General features: G+C 35.3%; 1 non-coding gene across 1 annotated transcript; it reads left to right on the top strand.

The window, feature by feature from the left end:
- The first annotated feature begins 23613 nt into the window (after positions 1-23613).
- LOC128286279 (small nucleolar RNA R71) lies at positions 23614-23720 on the top strand. The gene has a single exon (XR_008276822.1). It is a non-coding gene; the product is annotated as a small nucleolar RNA R71 (small nucleolar RNA).
- Positions 23721-23941: the final 221 nt, after the last annotated feature.

The following is a 23941-nucleotide window of genomic DNA, read 5'->3' as shown; positions in this document are numbered from 1 at the left end:
TTTAAATATTCTACATATAACCTACTTGTCAACGCTAGACTTTAAATGATATTTTTTTAATTTTAGTTTTAAAGAATTTGTCATAGTTTTTGCTCTTAAATTCCGTGAGTTAATAATGGCTGCAGTAATTGAACAGGGAAGGCCCGGGGAAGGGAATTCCTCATAAACAAAATATTATGTAAAAATATATTTATAGGAAAAATTTATGTTAAAAATCAAATAAAATTTAGTCAAAAGAGTAAATTTAAGATTTTGAAAAGTTTTTCCTAAGTTTACATTTTGTTGTGTGTAGTTTTTATTGAGTTTAAATTGTTTTTCTTTATTAAGATATATTTCTCATGTGAGTGAAAAGATTTATGTAACAAATTTGTAAAAAAAAATGGTTATATGAAATGGTAAAATTGAGACAATAAAATTATGAATCTTACCATGTATAATGTATGTATTTTTTCACCCACATCGTGAGTTTATTATAAATCTAATATGATATTATATTATATATTTTTAAAATGATAATTAACTGATGTTAGATACTGTATATAAACTAAGCAGCCGCCTAAATTTGAACTAATTAGAAGGTGGTTGGATTGGAACTTGCTTCTTGCTTCTTTTTATTTTCCCTGCTTAAAGAAACAAACAAAACTTGAGGGGGACACAAAGAAGATGGAAGGAAAGATGAGCATTTGAGCCGTCATCGCCAGTTAGCTCATGACCAGTAACAGCCATTTGCATATGTTGGGTGGAAGAAATAGTCATCGTATGATTATCATCAACAAAAGGCAAAGTTGAAATTGATGTATGATTAATTAAGATATGGATTAAGATTATGAATAGATATTATATATTTATATTATAAAGTAAGGCACGTGCTAATCTTCAATTTCAAACGAATTTTCTACTTGAAAAATGTCACCTTACAATAATTTCATAGATGGGATATGATGGCAGATCTGCAAGTTATCGGCGGAATGAAGAAGCTTAATAACAACAATTATAATACATGGTCAGCTTGCATAATGTCTTATATGCAAGGACAAGACCTTTAAGAGGTTTCCAATGGTAATGAAATGACACAACCGAAAGATGAGGATGTTGAGGCATTGTTTTTTTTTTTTTTTTTGCGAAAGAGGAGATGGCGTCCAATCAAATTGATTATGAGAACATTGGATTATTGATTCGGGCTACTCAAATCACATGACAGGTGACAAGAAGAAGTTGAAGAATGTGTTGGAGTACAAAGGAAGCTGTGTGGTGATGAGTGCAAACAACTCAAAGTTACCGATAGCTTATGTCGGTAATAATACTGTAGTCTCTCCTTAACATAGTGCTACTAAGGCGTTGTTGCAAAATGTTTACCATGTGCTGGGGATGAAGAAAAAGTTTCTTTTGGTAGCACAGTTAACATCTTCAGGACATTATATTTTGTTCGGTCCTACAAACGTAAAGGTTTATCGCAACCAGGAAATTGTTGAGGACATTATATGGTGATGAAGTCGATGTTGAAGGGTCTTCTGCAACTTGAAGTGAGAACAAATACAGTTTGTGCAGGCTGCCAGTGTGGGAAAGCACACCAACTCTCTTACGAAGAGTCTAAATTTAAAGCAAATGAACCATTAGAGTTAATCCATTCTGATGTGTTTGGATCGGTCAAGCAAGCTTCTATTAGTGGGATGAAGTATATGGTCACATTTATTGATGATTTTTCTAGATTTGTGTGGATTTATTTTATGAAGGAAAAATTAGAAACTCTCACAAAGTTTAAGAGTTTAGGGAGGTGGCTGAAACCAATGTTGGTAAAGGGATTCGTTTTTTACACACCGACAACGGAAGAGAGTATGCCTTAAGAGAATTTTCAGTTTTTCTCCAGAAGTGTCACATACGTCACCAATTTACATGGTCGAGCACGCCACAACAAAAATGGTATGGCTAAGAGAAAGAATAAGCACCTGGTGGAGATATGTCGCAGTATGCTTCATATGAAAATGTCTCGGGACGATTTTGGGTGGATATGATGAAGGTAACCGCTTTTGTAATTAATAGGCTTTCTCAACATAGGTTATCTTTTGTTTCTTCTTTTGATAAATCATGGAGCATGACACCTACAATTAGTTATTTTCGAGTGTTTGGATGTCTATGCTATGTATTTGTTCTCGACTATTTACATAGCAAGATGGATAAAAAAGTTGTTAGGTTTATTTTTGTAAGATATGATAGCCAAAGAAAAAGGTGGAGATGTTGTGATCCTACAATCGGGAAGTGCTATACATATCAAAATGGGGTGTTTGAAAAGTCATCTTTATGATGGCCATCAGAGAAGAAGGTATCACCACAAATAGATGCTTGTAGGCATGAGTGGCAGGATTAAACTACCAAAAAATTGCCAATACATTGTTGTATCCTTTAAATCCTTTCTTCCATGAGCACACATCTTGGCATTTGGTTCGATGGGTGAAGAAATCGGCTTGTAGTTCAACATTCCAAACTTCTTCAACAAGTACTTAGAATACTTTTGCTAATGAAGGAGGATCCCATCTTGACTATGATCAACCTCCAGACCAAGAAAATGCTTGAGCTGTCCAAGTTCTTTCATATGAAAACGCATAGATAAATTCCCCTTTATTCAGAGAATTTCTTCATTCCAATCTCCTATCATAATTAAATCAGCTACATATACCAGAACCACAACTATCCTTCCTCTATTAACTTTAACAAACAAGCTTGAATTTGCAAATGACATTGAATAACTGCTATGAGTCAAAAGTTCAATGATCTTGTCATACCAAGCCCTTGATGCTTGCTTTAATCCATAGAGCGCCTTTTGAAACTTGCACACATGCTTCAGATAATCTCGACTCTAAAAGCCCATAGATTGATTCATTTAAATCTCTCAGTCTAGCTTTTTATGAAGAAATGCATTGTACACATCTGTTCCAGCATTTACTAGCTGTGTGCAAGTTAAACTCGCATCGTTGTAAGCTTTGCCACGGGAATAAACGTTTCATCATAATCTAGTCCATACTGTTGGAAAAATCCTTCAGCCACCAACGAGCCTTATGCCTCTCAATTGATCCATCTGTGCCAGGCTTTATCTTATAAATTCACTTGCAAGAGATAGGCTTCACATCTCATAGCTTTAACACAAGCTCCCAGGTATCATTTCATTCTAGTGCCACAATCACTTCTTCTTTGGCTTTAACCCACTTCGGATTTTTAAATGCTTCCTCAAATATCTCCAATTCTTTCTTATCTTCTTTAAATATGACAACATTGGCCTTGGCATACTTAGGCTTTGGCTTTCTGACTCATCCCAATCTCCTAAGTGGAATTAATTCTTCCAATTCATTTGGTTCATCTTTTTCAACTGGATGCTTATGCAGTCTGGTTCACCAAGAATTTTGAGGTATGTAAATAGTATTCTTGGTTATGGTGTTCTGTACAAAAAAGAAGGAGACTGCAATCTGGTTAGTTTTTTTTATGTCGATTATACAGGTGATTGTGATACCAAGCGCTCAACAACTGGGCATGTGTTTTTTCTTGGGTTGGGAGTGGTTTCTTGGTGTAGTAAAAGGCAACCAACTATGTCTTTGTCGAAAATATAAGCTGAATATCGAGCTATAGTGATGGAAACTCAAGAAAGTACTTGGTTCATGCAAGTGTTGTAAGATTTGCATCAGTCAACAGAGTATGCTACTCCTATATTCTGTAACAACATGTTAGCAATGTGTTTGGCGAAGAGCCCAATTTCCATGCAAGAACTAAACATGTGAGGTTCATTATCACTTCATCAAGGAAAAGGTGTTACAATAAGAGATTGAGTTGCAATATGTTAAGATGGAAGAGCAAGTTGTAGACTTATTCACGAAGGGCTTAAGTGGGAACAAGATTGAAGGTTTCTATCATCAGCTCGGTATGTTAGAAAGGAAATTAGCTAGTGTCGAAGGGGAGTTTTAGTATTTTGTTTGGAGTGGAATAAATCCCACACACTTAGGAATAAAAGGGAAAAGGTTATAAGTTTATATAAAAACCCATATCCCACATAGTTTAAAAACATAAGAGTAGTTGGACTTTAGGTCTATATAAAGATCTATATCGTAAATATTATTTGCACCAAACCAAATATTGAATCATTTATTTGGTTATTTAAATTCCTCCTTTATTTTCTTATTTTGGATTTTAAGGAGGTATAGCTAAATTTCAGTTTAATGATTTGTAGACCTAAGTGTTCTTCATTTCCTACATAATAATTATCAACTTTACTAACTATTATTTTAAATAAATTGATGAAATTTAATAAAATGATATTTAATATAATAATGAATAGATATCTTACATTTAAAGGGTTTCATAAGTTGCTATAAATGTAAATTAATAATTGAACAAATATGTTGAAGGATAATAATATTATAACAAAACATTTTGGCTTAAATTTGATTTCTTAAAAAGGGTTCTTTTCGCAGAAACATATTTCGAGAAATCATGGGAGATGTTGTAGGTCGTTCATCTGAGGATCAAAATACCAAGAAAGTTTGATATAAGGACAGTGGCAGTGATGAGACCTTGGATATGACGATGGATCAGGTTTCGAATTTGAATGTGTCATGGAAGGACAAGGTTTTAAGGAAAAGGTTTTGGGGTTTCAGGAGAAGAAGTTGGCTTGGTGGTTTCAGAAGGCAAAGAAGAACTGGAGTTTTTAGAGGGGGACATTATGAAATCCACTATCGATGGGGTACCTTGATCAGTTTTTTGAATTGTATAAAACAAATTCTAGTTAAAGAAATGGAGTTGACCTTGGTAATTAAATTTTTGGGATGAAATATAGGGTACACTACTTTACACAACAGGATCAATAACTTGTGGAAACCATCTAAACTATTTCATCTTATGGACATTGAGAATGGCTACTTCTTGGTAAAATTCTAGTGTGATGAAGATTTCGATAGAGTTTTAACTTAGGGGCCATGGATTATATTTAGTTAATATTTGATAGTTTAACCATGGACGGTGGATTTTAATCTGACCTGAGCCTTCCTGAGTGTAGTATTGTCTTGGATCAGATTCCCTAGGCTCCTGGGACACTTGTTAGGAGAAAAATCCTAAGTGAAATTGGTGGATTGGTTGGAAGAGTTGCAAAATTTGATTTTAACACAGTCAATAGAACAAGAGGAAGGTTTGCTAGAATGGTCATTTATGTCAACTTGGATAAATCGGTCGTGTCTCATATTCGGATTCATAGGGAAATGCAAAAGGTGGTCTATGAATCTTTACCCATAATTTTTTTCACATGTGGGCGATATGGACATGTCAAGAAACTATGTCCTATGGTGGTTGAGAGCTAGTGTCATGGGGAAGAGAAGGAGACAACAGAGACTTATTCAGTCATTGAAACAGTCACGATGGATGATTATGAGGGTGGAACATTCAGCCTTTGGATGCAAGTAAAGAGAAAAAGTCGGCATAATAACAGGGATAGTCAAAATCTTAAGCCAAAATTTTAGGAAAAATCCTCGAAGTCAAGATTTTCGGTGTTGAATCAGTTAATTGATGGAGAGGATAAAAATGGAGATCTTGGTTCTAATAATTTGACTGAAAAAGGAATAAATTTAAGGTTGGTTAATAAGCAGAATCGGGGAAGCAATTTTGGAAATAAAGAAGGAGATTTGGCGTTAAAAGATGAAAGGCTGGGAAGAGTTTGGAAGTTGGGTCTAAAAGCCCAACAAGGGACCCATTTGCGACTAAAAGTGGACTGAATGTGCTGGAGCTTGAAAATTTAAATAAAAGGTTGGGGAAAAAACAATAAAAATGGTTGGGCTGATAAAAAATGATTCGGCCAATACGAGTGAATTTATGGACCAACAGAAAAATGTGTGTAGGAGAAATCAGTTCAAGGGTTTCTAAACCCAATATTCATTTTAATTCACATTCTAATTTTGGTTGAATAGGAGCTTCTATTCCTGAAGGTACAAGTTCACACTTTAATCTTATTTTCGTTAAAACATTAGAAAGGGTTGTGCCCCTTAGTCCAGGAGTTTTAGAACCCAGGAAACATTCAACTATCACCTTTAAGGAAAATGATGGTTTTCAAAATATAGAGAATAAAATAGGGAGTACTTTTCCAAGTGGGGTTAAGCTTAAATATAGAACTAAAGGGTGAAATTCTGGTGGAAAATTTGAGTTTGGCCAAAATGAAATGAAGTTAAATAGGACTATCAAAGATAGGGTGAGTATTTCAAGTTAGCTAGATTAGTACGAGTTTCACTATTTGATTCAATGAACTCTATGGTAGAATTAATTAATTCTCAAATAGAGAAAGACTCAGGTGTTGATAGTCCAAGTATGAAAGAGGGCAAGTTAAAAAGATGGGTATTTCCAAATAGTAAATGGTTAGTTCTCTTAATTTACTGCTTATGATTATGAATATGTTAATTTTCTCTTGGAACTGCCAGGTTGTGCCGGTGTCAATTGTCCACATACTTTTTGAGAGTATAAAGCAAGATTCAAGCCTGATATTGTGATTTTGTTGGAAACAAGAGTTAGTGGTGTTAAAGTTGACAGAATTATCGCTAACTTGGGATTTTAGTATTCTCACTGGGTCAAGGCTAATGGTTTTTCTGGAGGTATCTGGGTCGATTGGAAAGAGTCTATCCAAGTGAAGTTGGTTTGTAATCACCTTCAGTTTATCCTTATTTGGGTTTTTGATAAATCGTATGTTCTTCATAAATCGTATGTTCTTCTTATTTATGTTGCTGTTTTTTATGGATAGACAAAAATAGAAGAATCTTTGGGAAGGATTAAAGTTGGCTATATCAAGTAGAGCTATCCTTTGGCTTACTATTGAGGATTTCAATGCCTTGCTTTTTTCTAGTGAAAAAAAAGAGGTCAGATGATTGGTAAAAGTTGAGCTCTTTTTGGGAATTTTATGGAGGATGGTGATCTTCAGGATTTGGATTTTAAAGGTCATTCTTTTACTTGGCACAGATAAAGGTTCTTTGAGTGCCTTAATAGGGTTATTGGTAATAATGTATATGTAAGTCTCTTTCCTAATTGTATGGTGACTCATCTTCTGAGGCTAAGATTGGACCATAAGTTGCTCCTTCTGAATATTGATCACAAGGTTATTTTTGCTAAAGGGCGCCCCTTTAGGGTTATAACAAGTTGGGTTGAATATCCAAGTTTCGTTGAGTTTGTGAAAGATAGTTGGAAAATTAATGGAAGTATGGTTGAGTCACTTTATCACTTCACTACTAACATTAAAACTTGGAACAAGTCCTTTTAAGGCCATATTAGTGTCCGAAAAAAGCACTTAATATGAAAATTGTTTGGTATCCAAAGGGCTTTGGAGAATTCGGGTGCTGATAATTTGGTTCAAAAGGAAATGAAGGTGAGGGAAGAGTTAGAAGTTCTTCAGCATGAAGAATTATTGTGGAAACATGAATCCAGATGTGATTGGTTGTCATTGGGAGATCGTAATACTAGCTTTTTTCATAGACGAACAATGCAGAAAGGAAATCTAATTGTATTTCTACTTTTAAAAATGGGGAGGGGGAATGAATTTTTGAAGATTCTATGCTTCAGCAGGAGTTGATTAGATTCTTTCAGAGACTATATGGAGAGCAAAATAAGGGATTTATAGGCAAGTATGTTTCCAAAACTTGATCATAGGGATGTCCTTTTCCTAAATAAGGAGGTCACAGTGGACGAGATTAAGTCAGTTCTTTTTTACATAGCTCCACTGAAGGCACTAGATATTGATGGGTTTCATGCCTTTTTCTTTCAAATTCAGTGGGATTTGGTTGGTAAGGCGATATGTGAGTGGGTCTAGAAGGTTTTTGTTGGTCAAAGTCTTGATTCGGAGTGAATAACACTCTGTTGGTTCTTATTTCGAAGATTAATAACCCAAAGAGTTTTGCTTATTTTTGTCCAATTAGCCTGTGCACCATTGATACGTGATATTCGTGACAGGTTTTAAATATTTATAATGAATCGTTCTTGAAACTAAATATTATCACGATGAAGGCAAGTGTACCTATCGAACAGTAGAATAGCTTTAGCAAGACCGGATTGTCAAACCCAAAGGAACTAAAAGTATTAGTAATGACTGTCTTTTTATTATCTAGCTTAAGAATAATGGGGTTTGTTTTAACTAACTAATTAACAAAACTAAGAATTCAGAGAAAATAGAATTGGGGAATTACTTTTGGAAAAACGATTGAATTAAGACAATACCTAAGGAAAAATCCACTTAGACTTTACTTGTTATTTGACTCTGAATCGGACGATTTTTTCATTTGACTTGATCTGTAGAAATCCCTAAGTTATATTATTATCCCTGTTGAGACTAACAACATCTAACCCTAGTTTGAATAATTGAAATCTCTTTCTAATTAATGCCCTAGGGTTGCATTAACTCATCTATGGATCCCCTTATTAGGTTTCACCCTAATCTGGTAAAATCTTGTCACCCTTTCTCTAGGCGCGCAATCAACTTCGCTTAATTATGACAAATGTACTCTTAGACAGGGTCTATTTCTCTTCTAAATAAGAGCTTAACTTGAATCAATATCCTAGAATATCAAGACAAGAATTAAGAACATATAGTTAAGAACAAGTCAAATATTTATCATACAATTCAAATAATAATAACAAGATCTATCTTAGGTTTCATTCCCCTTAGGTATTTAGGGGTTTTAGTTCATAACTAAAAAGGTAAACATATCAGAAGAATAATGAATACAAAACATAAAGAAAAACCCAAAACTCCTGAAGGGATATTGAGGGGAGATCTTCAGTCTTGATGATGAATCCGACTTCTGAGATGGATCAATTGGCTTTCCTTCAGCAGTTCCCTGCTTCCTTCTCTGTATGGCCCCTTTTCCTCCTCCTCTAGGGTGTATTTATAGGCTTTAGAATGCCTAAGAACCCTCAAAACTGGCCTTTTCCGAATTGGACTCAATTTGGGCTCGACAGGGAGACGCTCGTGTGCGATTACTTCAGGCCGTGGTCAAGCCTGTTAAATAGGCACGGGGGTGTAGTCCACCCGTGTAAGTCGTACTTTGATTCTACGAAATTGAAACGGCCGTGTGGTCTTCCCGTGTGAGGAGGTCCAGGCCGTGTTGATTTCGCGTGTTGGTCTATTTTCTCCGTTTTTGGCCCGTTTCTCGTTCCTTTCACTCTCCTATGTTCACCTAGGTATAAAATATGAAATTAAGGCATTAGGAGCATCGAATTCACCAATTTTAAGGAAAAATCATCCATAAAATGTGCTAAACATGCGATTGAAATATGTATAAATTACGGTTTATCAAATACCCCCACACTTAAATAAATTATTATCCATTTATAATTTCTATTAATAATATCTCAAAATAATCCATAGGTAATCATACATTGAAAATTCAACTGAAAGCACATCAAAGTTTCAAACATTCCAAGTTGAGTATTTTATCATGAAACATAGGTGTCCCCCATCGTCTAAGTAATTACCTTTGATTCAAAATATCACAGAGTTTCTCATCCTTGCTAAAGATTCACTCAAATCACTCGAGGTGTTTAAGGACAATAAATGAAGCACTTAATAGTCAATAATGAAGAGTCATTACCATAGGCTTGCATGAAAATCAAATCCCCACCACTACAAATTGAGATAAAACATCAATTAAAAGGTCTTTGAGGGTTGTAACGTGGCTTTGGTTAGAGGGTGTGGTCACAAACTGAAAGAAAGGGTTAGAATCGAGATTGAATTGAAAAATTGCCTAACTAGAAAAATGACTAGTCATCAATTGTGTACAACAGAGCTTTTTCTCAGAATATAGAATTTAACTTCTTTAGCTCAGAAGATAACTATTACTAATATGAATACTTGTATTTTTTTTCAGAACAAGTCAAATTACAAAATAGAATAAAACATAGCTAAGCAACTATTCCAACTCAAATCTCGACAAAAATAGGGATCAAATTAATTTAGGGGATTTCAACAATAATAAGTTATGGGTTAATATTGAGGGTAAATTAATGAATGGGTTGTTAGGCTCCAGGGGTTTCACTAAGGGTTAATTGTGAATGTAGGCTTTTATGGAATGAGTGGGTTAAACCTAAGTGCCTTTATCATTTTGACATATCAAATCAAATGGTGTGGTCTTGACATGCATAATCAAGCAAGTTCTAGAATAACAATTCAATACTAACGCACTCATAGCAATAATAAAAGTGAGCATAAAAGAATTAATAGATGCTCTTGAAGGCTCAAGATCTCACAAAAAAAATTATGGCTTTTTGATGTTTAAACTTGTGGATTTCAATTCAAGATAATACCTAAACTTGGGGAAACAACTTAAAATTTTAAATTCTTAAAAATCAACTTATCATGCTTAATTCTCTAATGTCTTAAAGTTTAAATAATCAATACATGAATGCCTATGTTTTAATTTAAGATATATCAATAAAAATCATAAATCAATCAAAATTTATCCTAAACATGATATAAGAGCTTTTCAAGATAACAAGACAATCATTCAAAAATTTTTCTGATAGTGAAATAAATACCCCCTTCACTTAAGATGTACATTGCCCACAATGTACAAAGATAGATATATAGAAAAGAATATAAATATAAGATAGGGAGAGAAGTGAAACTTCCTGAGTGATGAATGAATTTCCTTGAACTGAAGTTTTGGAGAATAATTGGCGTGAGGGTGGAGGAGGATACTCCGGTGGTGGTAGAGGTTGGGTTCCACAAATACTGCGTCAAAAGAATACTATATCTCAAGTTGGCTATGGTCGTGGTCGAGCAGGACATGGCAGTCGTGGAGAACCTTTCCCAGTGGAGTTTCGAGTTCCTAAGTAATTTTGAGCGTTGGAGCTCTTTATAACTGTGATAGAATCAGGAACTCTTTTAGAAAATATATAAGGAAGATTAAGTACTCATAATGAATTAGCCGGAATTAAAAATTGTAAAATAATAATTATAAAACTTAATAAAAATAAGGTGAAAGAAAAATAAAAAGTAGTCTTAAAATAAAATAAAATTAAAAACATAAAATAATAAACAAAAGTTTTTAAACATCTTCATCGCTAGATGGTTCGCGAGGTAGGGGTGGCGATGAGATGTGGAAGTGCTGACAAATCTGCTGTAGAGTAGCATCAATGTTATCGAAGCACTAAAAACACTGTTGCTCGAATCGGGTAAGGCGCTCAGAGATGTCAGCATATGAATCCGCCGCATGAACTGGATGAGAAGGAGGTGGTGGCTGAGATGGTGGGTCCTCTTGACGTGGAGGGACATCATCAATAATGTCTTCACGGTCTCCCTCTTCGGCTGATTGGGCAAGGTGATATTGAGGAGGGTGGGTTCCTCAACACTTCTCGATCATTCTCATATGTAACATGCTCGAGATGCCTTGTGGAGACATCTGGCCAATGAGAGTGAGGGAGGATGATTGGGCCGCTATGTTGAGGAGCCCAAAGTGTAGTGCTAGTCGAGTCACGTAGGGGCCAATGGAGATGACCCCCTTCCGATGTCGCTCCATCTGGTGGCGAATGGCGAGGGTAATAAAGTAGGCAAGGTCGAAAACGTGCCCGTTCACCATGCTCCATAAAAAGTAGGCATCGTGAGAGTTGAAAACGCCTGTACTCTCTCGCCTACCTGTTAATGTGTGAGCCAAAATGGCGTGTAAGTACCTCAGAGATGGAGGGAGATTCGATGCCTTGGAGCGGCTAGGATTGTAGGAGGCAGCGCTGGGGGTGAGGGCGTTCCAACACTGTGAAGGAGAGTGATGGATGTGGCGATTGAGAGCGTGAAGTTCATTCTCCTCCATGAACTCCTCAGTGTAAAGGCCCAGTGCGGTTCCGAACTCTGGGACGTTCAATTGGCTGACTAGATCGCCGAGACGAAATTGGATTATTCTCGGGTCATCAAAGTGGGCCATCACGTCTGAAGATGGAACGTTGAGCAGAGTTCCATCGTGAGTTCGAGATATGTCGACTCGACAATCTCAAAGAAAAGCCCCTAAGGATCGGTGGTGAGGGGGGCCCGAATTGCATCGGCGACACAGTCTATACAGTGGCCCACTTCCAAGGGTCAGGCCTGTAGAGTCTAGAAAAGTTCTTGGGGCCCAATGGGGAACTGTAGGAAAGGGTGAAGAATTTTCGCGGTAGGACTCGAGGAAGATGACGCTCCTTTCCTTTTCTTCGAAGCAGGGATAGAGGCTTTCTTTCCTGGTGAAGACGACATGGTATACCTGCAAGCAAAACCATTATTTCATCGTGATGAATGTTCAATGTAAGATGAAAAAAAATTCAAAAGGGCAAAAGTTATAAATTAAAACTAATAATCTCAGTCACAACTACTAGCAGACTTAATCGAAAATAGTTAATTTTATGGTGTATCATTAGTTAGATAATAGTATAAGTTTCACAAAAAAATGGCAAATAATCCTATGTATTTTATTGATGGAAAATGTCAACCCAAAAGGTATGAGTATTTCTATTAGCCTAACCATAAATATTCACTTTAAACTAGTCAAATGGAGCAGATAGATCATGCAATGAGTAAGAACTTCAACATGAAAAAGATGATAACTACTCTAGATACGAAATTTGAGTGACAGAAAGATGAAAATAACATGAAAAATGCAAATTACTATAATAAATAGCATTAGAAATCAGTAAAATAAAAGAAAGAAAAAGTAAACAAACACTAGAAAGAGGAGAATGGGCGTAAAAAATGGGGTTGGAAGCGGCGCACGGGCGTGGTAGGGAGGCCGTGTGGACTTGCAGTGGCTAGGGTTAGGGATTTTGGGTGAAGAAGATGATGAATAGTGAAAGGTATTTATAGATTTTGGGGACATATGTCTAGGGGACACGCCCGTGTTCCCTAATTTCAGCCGTGTGTTTCGCGTTTTTCTGAATTTTGGTGCGTCTGACAATTTCCCCACGTCCGTGTACCTTGGGCATGTTGGTGCACATGGCTGTGTTGCACGGCCGTGTCTGTCTTTGTTCGTTTCTCCCACGCCCATGTGTGAAGGTCCACACCCGTGTTGTTTTGACAGGTTTGCCCACGGTTACTTGGCACGGGCGTGTCGCACACCTTTGTTAATTTGACAGGTTTAGCCACAGGTTCAAGGCACGGGCGTGTCGCACACCCGTGTTGTTTTGGCAGGTTCGCCTACGGCCATGTTGCACGGTCGTGGTGATTTATCGTAGCCCGTGCTAGGGAAAATCTTTGTCCTGTTTCCACACAGTCCTAAGCACGCCCGTGTGCTTGGCCGTGTCTGTGTGGTAAACCTATATTCAAAAGCTCTGTTAGTAAGTTAGGTACTAAAATTTAAAGAAGTTAATATAGTTAGTGCTCGGGTTGCCTTCCGAGAAGTGCTTATTTATAGTCTAAGCTCGACTTACCTCTCCATTGAATGGTCATGGTGGTTCGAGGAGTTTATACTCCTCATTCCTACTGTGAATCTCATCAAAATAAGGTTTTAGGCGGGTATTGGTTACCTTAAAAGTGTCGAACTTGGGATGACTTACCTCGACTGTATCTGTAACACCGCAAACTCGGCCTAAACGTTATGACCGGATCCGACATGCTACATCGAAGTGTTCAAAACATTTTATATTATTGATCCAGAAAAACTTAGTGTTTTAAAAGATAATTTCATTATAGGTTAAAGTGAATGGAAGCTGTGCACCAGGTAGGAAACCGGAAAAGAGGTGGTGAGTCTATCGGACTGCTTAAGTACCAAGCTCCCTTTGGATCCAATCCTAGACATGCATACCGCCATTGCCACACCTTAAAGTCATGGATATTTCTAGGAAACCGATTTGATTAAGTCATTTTTAGGAAAAGTGATTAATTTTGGAAAATACTTTCATTGCAGAAGCTTTGCTTGTTGTCGTGTTATTTTGAAATCAATTGTTGTTTTTGAAAACGCGCCCTAAAGCTATCCAATTTCAGCAGTTAAAATAAGTAATACCTATCTTAGCAATACATATTAAAACCATAAAAAATAATTAAGTGGCCTTATTACATTTAAAAACCCAAAACTTCAAGCGTAAATAAAAGGATGTCCAGTTCACCAGAAGAAAATCAAACTTTCAGAACGGGTGGCTACTCCGAACTCCCTCACAGCTCCAAGCCCACTATGGTTGGGGATTACCTGCGTGGATGAAAATAAAAGGGGTGAGTTTGGGGAAACTCAGTGTGTAAAATAATCCAACCATAGTCTAAATCAGCTCAACACACAGAAACAGAATAAGTTGGCCTTAGCCCAAAACAGAAATTCAGAATAAAGCCCATAGGCCCATAACAGAACAGAAAAGATATTACATGTTTATGCGTAAACCTAACCTGATTCATCCATAACACCCCTGCACCAGCCTTACACCATGTGGGAGACTACTCGACCCACCCAACCACTACACACCACGTAAATCGCAATGAGGTCGCCAAATATTGTGACAGAGTCACCAGATACAGATATTGTGGCAGAGCCACCAGAACAGATATATGTGGCAGAGCCACCAGATCAGATAATTGTGGTATAGCCACCAGGACAGATATATGTGGCAGAGCCACCAGATCAGATAATTGTGGCATAGCCACCAGGACGCTTCCTCCATAGTATAACCCAAGTCCCCATGCAACAGATATATAATCATGGCATACATCATACAGAATCAGATCGTCATGCTTTTTAGTCAAAAGTAACCCTAGGTGTATAATGGTAATTTTGCATACATAGGGGTATTCAAGTAATTTAACTATTCTTAAGGTTTTCATACATAACATAGCCATTTACGTACGATCAGAAACACTTACCGTGTTTTCTTACCAATTTGGGCCCGTTGGCCCATTATCCCGTTTGTGGCCCATTAAGCCCAAAAATATCGAAATGCACAGAATCGCACACTCTGCAGTCTTATCACTTTAATTTACCATATACATCAAACTATTAATCTCATGAGCATTCACACACTCGCAAGATCTCAAAATAGCAGCTTTTCGGCATTTCGGCTTTTCGGCTTGTGCCGATCTAGTCTATAAGAGGGTGTTAGTTACACACTTGTTTGTGACGATATGCTGACGAGATCCACACACGAACCGCCTACAATTGGATTACTAACACGCTAATCTAACTATTCAAATACGAACTACGTATTAACCCCTTACAATATTCGGCCAACCACACCTACAGATCAGAGTAAGCTTATAAGAAATCAATAAGCAACTCATTAACAAATTTTTGTCAGTGTTTACCACATAATCATAATTTCACTGCAAGCTGTCTTCCTGAGCAACAGTCACTAAATCATTTATAACTAGAGTTACGAAACTCCAAATCAAGTTCTGTTAATTTTCCCTGAAAATAGACTCATATATATTCTATCCATAAAATTTTAAGAATTTTTGGTTTATCCAATAAATACCAGATTTTTCTCAAAGTTTCCCATGTTTCACTGTTTGACTAATCTGACCACTCTTCATTACGAATCAAATTTCTCATTGTAAAGAATTCAAAATATGTTCTTGTTTATTTCATTAGAAACTAGACTCAATAAGCTTTAATTACATAATTTATTCAGCTTCTAATTCATCTCCCACAATTTATGGTAATTTTCCAAATTCACGTTACTGCTGCTGTCCCAAGCAGATTTATTACCAAATCACTCTTTCACACATACCTTGCATGCATGTTATTTAAACATGTATATCACCAATCAATCATCACATATCTATGATTTTACTTAATTATAATCTCCATTTCATCATTTTAAAGTACAACATGTTAGCCGATTTTTCCCCTTAGCATCTAAGGCACATGCATGCTCATTTGTTTGGCTCAACTTCACCTATCTTTCATTTTTCATCAAAAGAACATGAAACAACAACCATTTCCTTCATTTTAATTCATGACTAAATGCTCACAACACAACTAAAAACCAAAATATGCTTCAAGAGTTAAGGTAGAATCAAGAAGAACTCATGAACATCAAGATAGAAGCAAACTACCATGAACTTACCTTCAATTTTCTTCCCCAAGTGACCGAACATTCAAGAGCTTTCTCCTCTCCTTTCTCTTCTCTAACTTTCGGCTATGATGAACAAAGATGGACAAAACTTTGTTCTTTTCACCCCTTTTTCTTTTAATAAAATTTCATATTTCATCCATTTAATTCTTTAATACAAAAGACATGAAATGCCCATCATGGAACATTTACCTAAACCATTATCATGGAACATTTACCTAACCCATTATCATGGAATATTTACCTAATCCATTATCATGGAACATTTACCTAACCTATTATCAATTTGTACCATGAATTATGGATATCAAGTGCTCATATTGTCTACAACAACATGATGGCTGGCCACTTCATGTAACATGGGAGGTTTGTAATGCAAATCCTCCTATTTTGCACTCCTATTTATTTGGCCACTTCAATTTAGCCTATAGCATTTTCAAACATTTTCACATAGGTTCTATTTCATAATTTCACCCCCTTTTTCTTATGGAACAAAAATTAACTAAAATTGCCGGGTTCTATCTTAAGCTTGGGCCTTCTAGAGGCCCACTAACATAATTAAACCTATGCCAACATTCATAAAATTCCCAAAAATTGGGCCGTTACAGTATCGAATGGGAAAATGCTACGTACCGTAAGAGGGATTTCTTCATTTGGTTTGGCAATGACAATGTGAGCATCTGCGGCATCTAATAAAACTTTATCTCCAACCTTAAGTTGATTTGGAAAGGTATTGAGCTTGTTCTGGCGTAGTTTTGGTTTATCGTGTGTTCTCGATTTATGTGACCGCCATTCATCTTGCTTCTCGATTTGTAGCCTTCGCTCTTCATGAATAGGTCCTCTACTATTTCTTGAAAATGACTCATGTACTTCCTTCAAACTCATTTCCTGCAAAGTAGGTTACACCATATTGTTAGTTTTAGTAGAATGGTTTAGACAATCACCTTCAGTTTTAGATGTGTTGCCAGAATTGCGAGCTTGAAGGGTGATTGTTTAGTCTCCCACACGAAGTGTGAGCTCACCTGTGCCAACATCAATAATCGCTCTAGCAGTTGCTAAAAAGGGCCTTCCTAAAATCAAAAGAGTGTTGCTATCTTGCTCTATGTCTAGTGTAACACTCCTTACCCGTATCCAAGGCCGGAACAGAGTACGAGGCATTACCAGACTTAACAATACACATAGACGAAAATCGGGCCATAAAATTTCATTTAATTCAAAACTTTTTGAACACATGCATAACAAACAAAGCTAACTATATCATCACATCAAAACATAGGACATGGCACGATTAATTAAACTTATAAACCATAATGGATAAGGACCACATCTCATGATTTTATACGATAACTCAATACAGACTGATACGTATGGTCAAAATCATAATAAAAATACATATCACAAACCAACTTCCTATATATGCCACTCACTTGATATTTCTAATATTTGAATTAATTTTCTCAAAAATGATAGTTTGATAGTGTGATTTTGCCTCCGACGATCTCCAACCCCAAGCCGACTTGCCAATACTAAAGAAATGGAGAGGATGGGTAAGCTTTACGCTTAGTAAGTTCATATGAAAATAATAAGCAATTACTACCATGCTTTTCAAGATAAAACACTATAATTGTACAATTACACATATTCAGGACAGGCTGTTTTCTGGAGTCCCGGTGTTAAAAAAAATCATATCTCAAGTTACAAAACTTGACATCCAATTCCGTAAATTTTCTATGAAACTAGACTCATATGTCTACTTACTAATTTTTTTCTAGAATTTTTGGTTGGGCCATTTAGAACAGTTTATTAGTTAAATTCTCCCCTGTTTCAGGGTATGACTACTTTGACCCCTGTGCACTACGAACGAATTTCTCCTCGTACAGAATTCCAACGACCATGTCGTTTGTTTCCCTTAAAATTAGATTCAATAAGGAATCCATGCATGTAAGGTATGATCCTCAATAATTTTTTTAAAATTTATGGTGAATTTATAAAATCAGAACAGGGGATCTCGAATTCATTCAGACCCTGTTTCACAAGAATTCAAATATCACACAATATAGAATTCTTTTGCTTCCCCTGTTTCTTTCATGTGAAAATAGACTCATTAAGCTTTATTTCCATAATTTTTTTTAAAATTTAATTCAACTTACACAATTTTTGGTGAATTTTCAAAGTAATGCACTGCTGCTGTCTAATACTGTTTTACTACTAAAGTTCACTTTTACACAATTTCACTTAATCCATTCCATTTTACCGAGGTTCACTCAAATATTGAGCATATTACTGATAAATTCAAATAAACATATACTTGCACTTGTTCATCACATAATCACTTTCACATGTATTTTCAGTTAATCGATTTCCGTTGAACTCATCGAATAATAATGATACACAATTGCCAAAGACATTTTCCCATTTCCACACTTGTAGCCAAAGCTATCTGCACGCATAGTAGCTCTGCACTTAGTACTACACATGCACCAACAATGGTACACGTAGTAGCCTGCACTTAGTACTACACACGTGACCTCACTATCTAATACACATATTAGCCTGCACTTAGTACTACACACGTGATCATAGTTTTCGCACGCATAGTAGCTCGCACTTAGTACTACACATGCGACCTCACAATAGATCATTCAGATCGTTTTTATTCAAGGTTCAATCGGAAAATTCCTCACTTTTCAACATTTTACTAAATTGTCCGTAATCAATTTAAATTCATAATTTACATCAAATAACCATTTGATAGGCAGCCACATTTCATATGATATCAAAATATAATAACATAAAAAGAATCGATAGATTATTTATGTACAATTTACTCAAGTGTAGATCTCACTATCCATAGTACCAATTGTCCATTCATAGTATAATAAGACACAACTCAAATATCAAATCAGGTTTTAAGAATTTACATAACATATATCACATATTTCATATATCACTTGTCATGTATCTTCATTTTCTTGCATTTCATGTAACATTCTTTCATGTCATATTTCCACATCATAAACACCATTCCATCAACTTTTCCAATATATTAAATCATAAAATATATGCAATAATAGTAAGAAATATAATTCAAACATAACGTTGCATTATTATTATCATACGAACCTACCTCGATCCAGAAACAGCAATTTACCATTTTAGTCCATAACCTTGTATTTTCCCGATTTAAGCTCGAATCTCGATTTCCTTCATCTATAATATCACATTTAGCCTAATAATTAGTCACACTATTCATATGGGTCCGAAAATCATATTTTTAAAAATTTTCATTTTGACCCCTAAACTTTTGCATATTTGCACTTTTGCCCCAAGGTTCGGAAATTAAACTTCATCCTATTTTCTTATGTTTTATGACATACTGTGTAATGACCCAAAATCCATGGGCACCGGAAAAGTGAGTTATAGGGCCTCTGTCTTAGTGAAATAAGTTCGAAAATAATTATTAAAAATATTTATGAGTCTAGTGGTGTGTCTAATTAGGATTTAATTAGGTGAATTTAGCTTAATTTAGAGTAAGTAATAAAAGGATTAAATTGAATAAAGGGTAAAAGTTTAATTATAAAGTAATAGAAAATAAAAGGATTAAAATGGCAATTAAGCCATTGACTACAAATGAGGCAAAGATATTGGTGAAATAAAATCAAAGATTTTTTTAGGTTTTATATATTATAATGATTATTATTATGGTTTTATATTAAATTATTATGATTATTTAATTAATAATATATTATAAATAAATTAAATAGTAGATAATTGTATGGTAATAAAAATATGCATGTGTAAAAATTACATTAGTACATTTGTAATTTAAATACTTAATTACTTATAATTTAAGTAAAAGATATTTGTTAATTAAATAATTAAATAATTAAAATTATGAGATTTTTGTTTGAGAAACAAATCAAATAATGACAATGGTAATAAAATTATTGGTACAAATGTAAAAATAAATATGTATCCAATTGTAATATTAGTATTTGTTATTAAAATAGATATTTATTAAATTAATTAAATATAAAATATAACATAAAAGAAATAAAACAAATGAAACGTAAAAGAAGCAAAAAAAGGAAAGAAAGTTACAGAGAGCATTTGAAACAGGGAAAAAAAAGAAGAAAAAGAAAGAAAAAGGGAAAATAGGGTTTTTGAAGCTTGGAGTTAATTTGGTAAGTCAATTAAGTCCTTTTTAGTTAATTTTGATGTTTTAGAAGCTTCAAAAAAAGATTTTGATGAAATTAAGTTGATATTTCAAGAGTTCATATGTTTCTAAATATGGGTCATGTTGGACAAATTATGGAATTAGGGATTTAATTGAATGAATTCTAAGTTAGAATTGATTAAGGGATTAAATTGTAAACTAGGCTATAAGTTTTATGTTGTAGGGACTAAATTGAAGAAATTTTGAAATTAGGGAAATATGCTAGAAATTTTATAGTTAAATATAAGTTTAGACAAAATTTGAATAGAAAAGAGAGTGAATTGGATTAAAAAATAATTAAGTTTAGTTAGGATTAAATTGGGAATAAGGTAGGAATTGTTTAGAAATTTAATTATTTATTATAATTAATGCTGTAAATAATAATGTAAATTAATATTATTTTCATAGCCAACAAAGAACCTGAAGCATCAACATCAAAAGGAAAGGAGAAAATCATCGAGGACTAAAACGGGAGAATTACGGTGTGTATTACTATAATTTGAATTTTAATTATTATTGCTTGCTGAATTTTTAATTGTTATGTATCGTAAGTAAGACTTGAGGTAAGTATGTGAAATTGATATGAATATTAAGTGAAAATGAAAGTGATGCAAATTGAATTAAATTGAATAGAATAAGCGAATTATGGAATATGTGGTTATTTGAAAAGTGTATTGATTGAAAAATGAATGGTGATTTGAATTGTGAATTGAAAGTGATATAGAATTGAGAAAGTGAATTGAATACCCTATTAACTAGTCGGGCTGAGTCGGATATAGTTGGCATGCCATAGGATTAGAAGTGTTCAGGGATGCTTCGACCTCGAGTCGATGAGACACTGGGTGTCACTAAATTTCTTCGGATAGATTCGATGAGGTACTGGGTACCAACTTTACTTCGGCTAGGCCGATGAGACACTGGGTGTCAACTATTACTTCGAACTATCCGATGAGGCACTGGGTGCCATATTGGTGTGTTTGGTTGGATCCGTGTATCCGCCAAAGTCTGAGTTACGTTAATAGGGTGAAAAATTGAAATGTGAATTTAAGGCATTGAAATATAAAAAAAAAAATTACCGGAATACTCAAACAAGTCCCGTTCTACTTTTAATACGTGTTTGAACTTCGAGAATCCAATATAGGGACTTAATTATTATATTATACTATGAAAGTTATATTAATTGTAAATTACTCGTAAGTTGTCTAATATGTCCGGTAATGCCTCATAACCTCGTTCCGGCGACGGTTTGGGTTTAGGGGGTGTTACATGCTGATTTTCCCTTCCATGGCAACATCAAATTCTCACTCTAACATGTACTTATGACTATTAGGTATTTTTACTGATTAAGCCCTTTTGCTCGTTTTCACTTAAAACCGAGTAGCACAGTTGTCTAACATAATTTAAAACCTCATGTTCTATCATAAAACACCAAAATACACAAATTTCACCTATGGGTATTTTTCCAAATATGAACCCTAGGTTGAATTATTGCTAGCATAAGCTAAATCAAGTTACCGGGACTCCAAAAACGTAAAAATCATTAAAAACGAGGCTAGAACGGACTTACAATCGATCTTGGAAGCTTGGAAACCCTAGCCATGGAGTCTCCCTTGGTATACACATCCATGGTGAAGAAGATGAGCAAAATTGGCTTTTAATTTTGTATTTTAATTCATTTTACCCTAAATGACCAAAATGCCCTTACTACTAAACTTTCAAAAAATTCCATTCATGTCCAATATTTGTCCATAAACTTTGAAATTGGTCAAATTTCTATTTAAGACCTCATAATTAATATTTCAAAGCAATTTCATACTAGAAACTTCTAGAATGCAAGTTTTACAACTTATTCAATTTAGTCCCTAACTTCAAATTAAGCACTTTATGCATAGAATTTCTTCACGAAATTTTCACACAATCATGCAATCATATCATAGAACTCAAAATAATCATAAAATAATTATTTCTATCTCGGATTTGTGGTCACGAAATCACTATTCCGATTAGGCTCTAATTCGGGATATTACAATTGAACAACGAAGTCAACGGGTAATATAAATTTATCGATTTTAACTAGCACATCTTCGATAATACCCCTAGAAAATCTTATAGTTTTATCTGCTAATTGAATGCCCATCCTAGTCTGTTTGGGTTTCCCAAGACCTAGTTGTTTAAACATTTTGTAAGGCATGACGTTAATACTAGCCCCTAAATCAGCTAATGCATTATTAACATCTAAACTACCAATTAAACAAGGAATCATAAAACTACCTGGATCTTTTAGTTCGTTGGGTAGCTTATTCTGAAGAATGGCTGAGCAAATCGCGTTCAGCTCCACATGCGAACTTTCATCTAACTTTCGTTTATTTGCTAGAAGCTTCTCTAAAAATTTGACTGCGTTCGGCATCTGCGAAAGTGCTTCAATAAACGGTAGGTTAATATGTAGTTTCTTTAAAAGTTTAAGGAATTTACCAAATTGTTCGTCTGAGCGGTCTTTCCTTGTCGCATTTGGGTATGGCACACGAGGTTTATATTCTGTACTTACCTGCTTTGGGTCATTTTGGCCGACCTCATTCTCACATTTGCTTACCACTATTTCTGGCCTTGGTTTTGCAACTAACCCTTCCTCATCTTGAATGGCAATCTCGTTGAGTTGCTCCCTTGGGTTAGATTCAGTGTTGCTTGGTAGACTACCTTGTGGTCGTTCGAAAATTAACTTAACGAGCTGTCCAATCTGAGTTTTGAGCCCCTGGATTGATGCTTGTTGATTTTTGAGTGTTGTCTCAGTAGTCTAAAAATGAGTTTCTGACATCGAGATGAATTTGGTTAGCATCTCCTCAAGGTTTGGCTTCTTTTCTTGCTGGTAAGGTGGTTGTTGAAAACCCGGAGGATGTTGTGGCCTTTGATTTCCTTGACTACCCCACGAGAAATTGGGATGGTTCCTCCAACCTGCATTATAAGAGTTACTATATGGGTTATTTTGGGATCTAGAGTTATTGTTACCCATATATTGGACTTGTTCCTCCTTGATGCTAGGGTTGAAGGGTTGATATTCTGTGCATGCTCCTCCTCCATTTGAATCGCACCTTATTACTAGATGTACCTGAGTAGAACCATACAAACTGTCAATCTTTTTATTTAAGAGTTCTACTTAGTTAGATAGCATAGTAATCGCGTCGAGGTTGAAAACACTGGCTACTTTTGTCGGCTTTGTTCTCATAACTTTCCACTGATAGTTATTCAGTGACATCTCCTCAATAAATTCGTAAGCTGCCTCAGGTGTCTTATTATTGATAGTTCCTCCAGCGGCTGCATTAATCATCTGCCGAGTTGAAGGATTCAGGCCATTATGGAACGTTTGAACCTGCAGCCAAAGTGGTAACCCATGGTGAGCGCACCTTCTCAAAAGGTCCTTGTATCTCTCTCATGCATCATAGAGTGTTTCTAAATCCATCTGCATAAAAGAAGAGATATCATTACGTAATTTGGCTGTTTTACCTGGTGGAAAATATTTTAATAAAAAATTTTTGGTCATTTGTTCCCAAATAATGATTGACCCTCGTGGTAACGAGTTCAACCATTGTTTAGCCTTATTCCTTAACGAAAAGGGAAACAACCGAAGGTGAATAGAGTCATCAGAAATGCCATTAATTTTGAAGGTATCGCAAAATTCTAGGAAATTTGCCAAGTGAGCGTTGGGATCCTCGT

Source organism: Gossypium arboreum, chromosome 12, assembly GCF_025698485.1.
Source record: "Gossypium arboreum isolate Shixiya-1 chromosome 12, ASM2569848v2, whole genome shotgun sequence".
In the NCBI taxonomy this organism is placed as follows: Eukaryota; Viridiplantae; Streptophyta; class Magnoliopsida; order Malvales; family Malvaceae; genus Gossypium; species Gossypium arboreum.
Note: the sequence above shows the minus strand (reverse complement) of the source record. Positions and strands in the feature narration are given on the sequence as shown.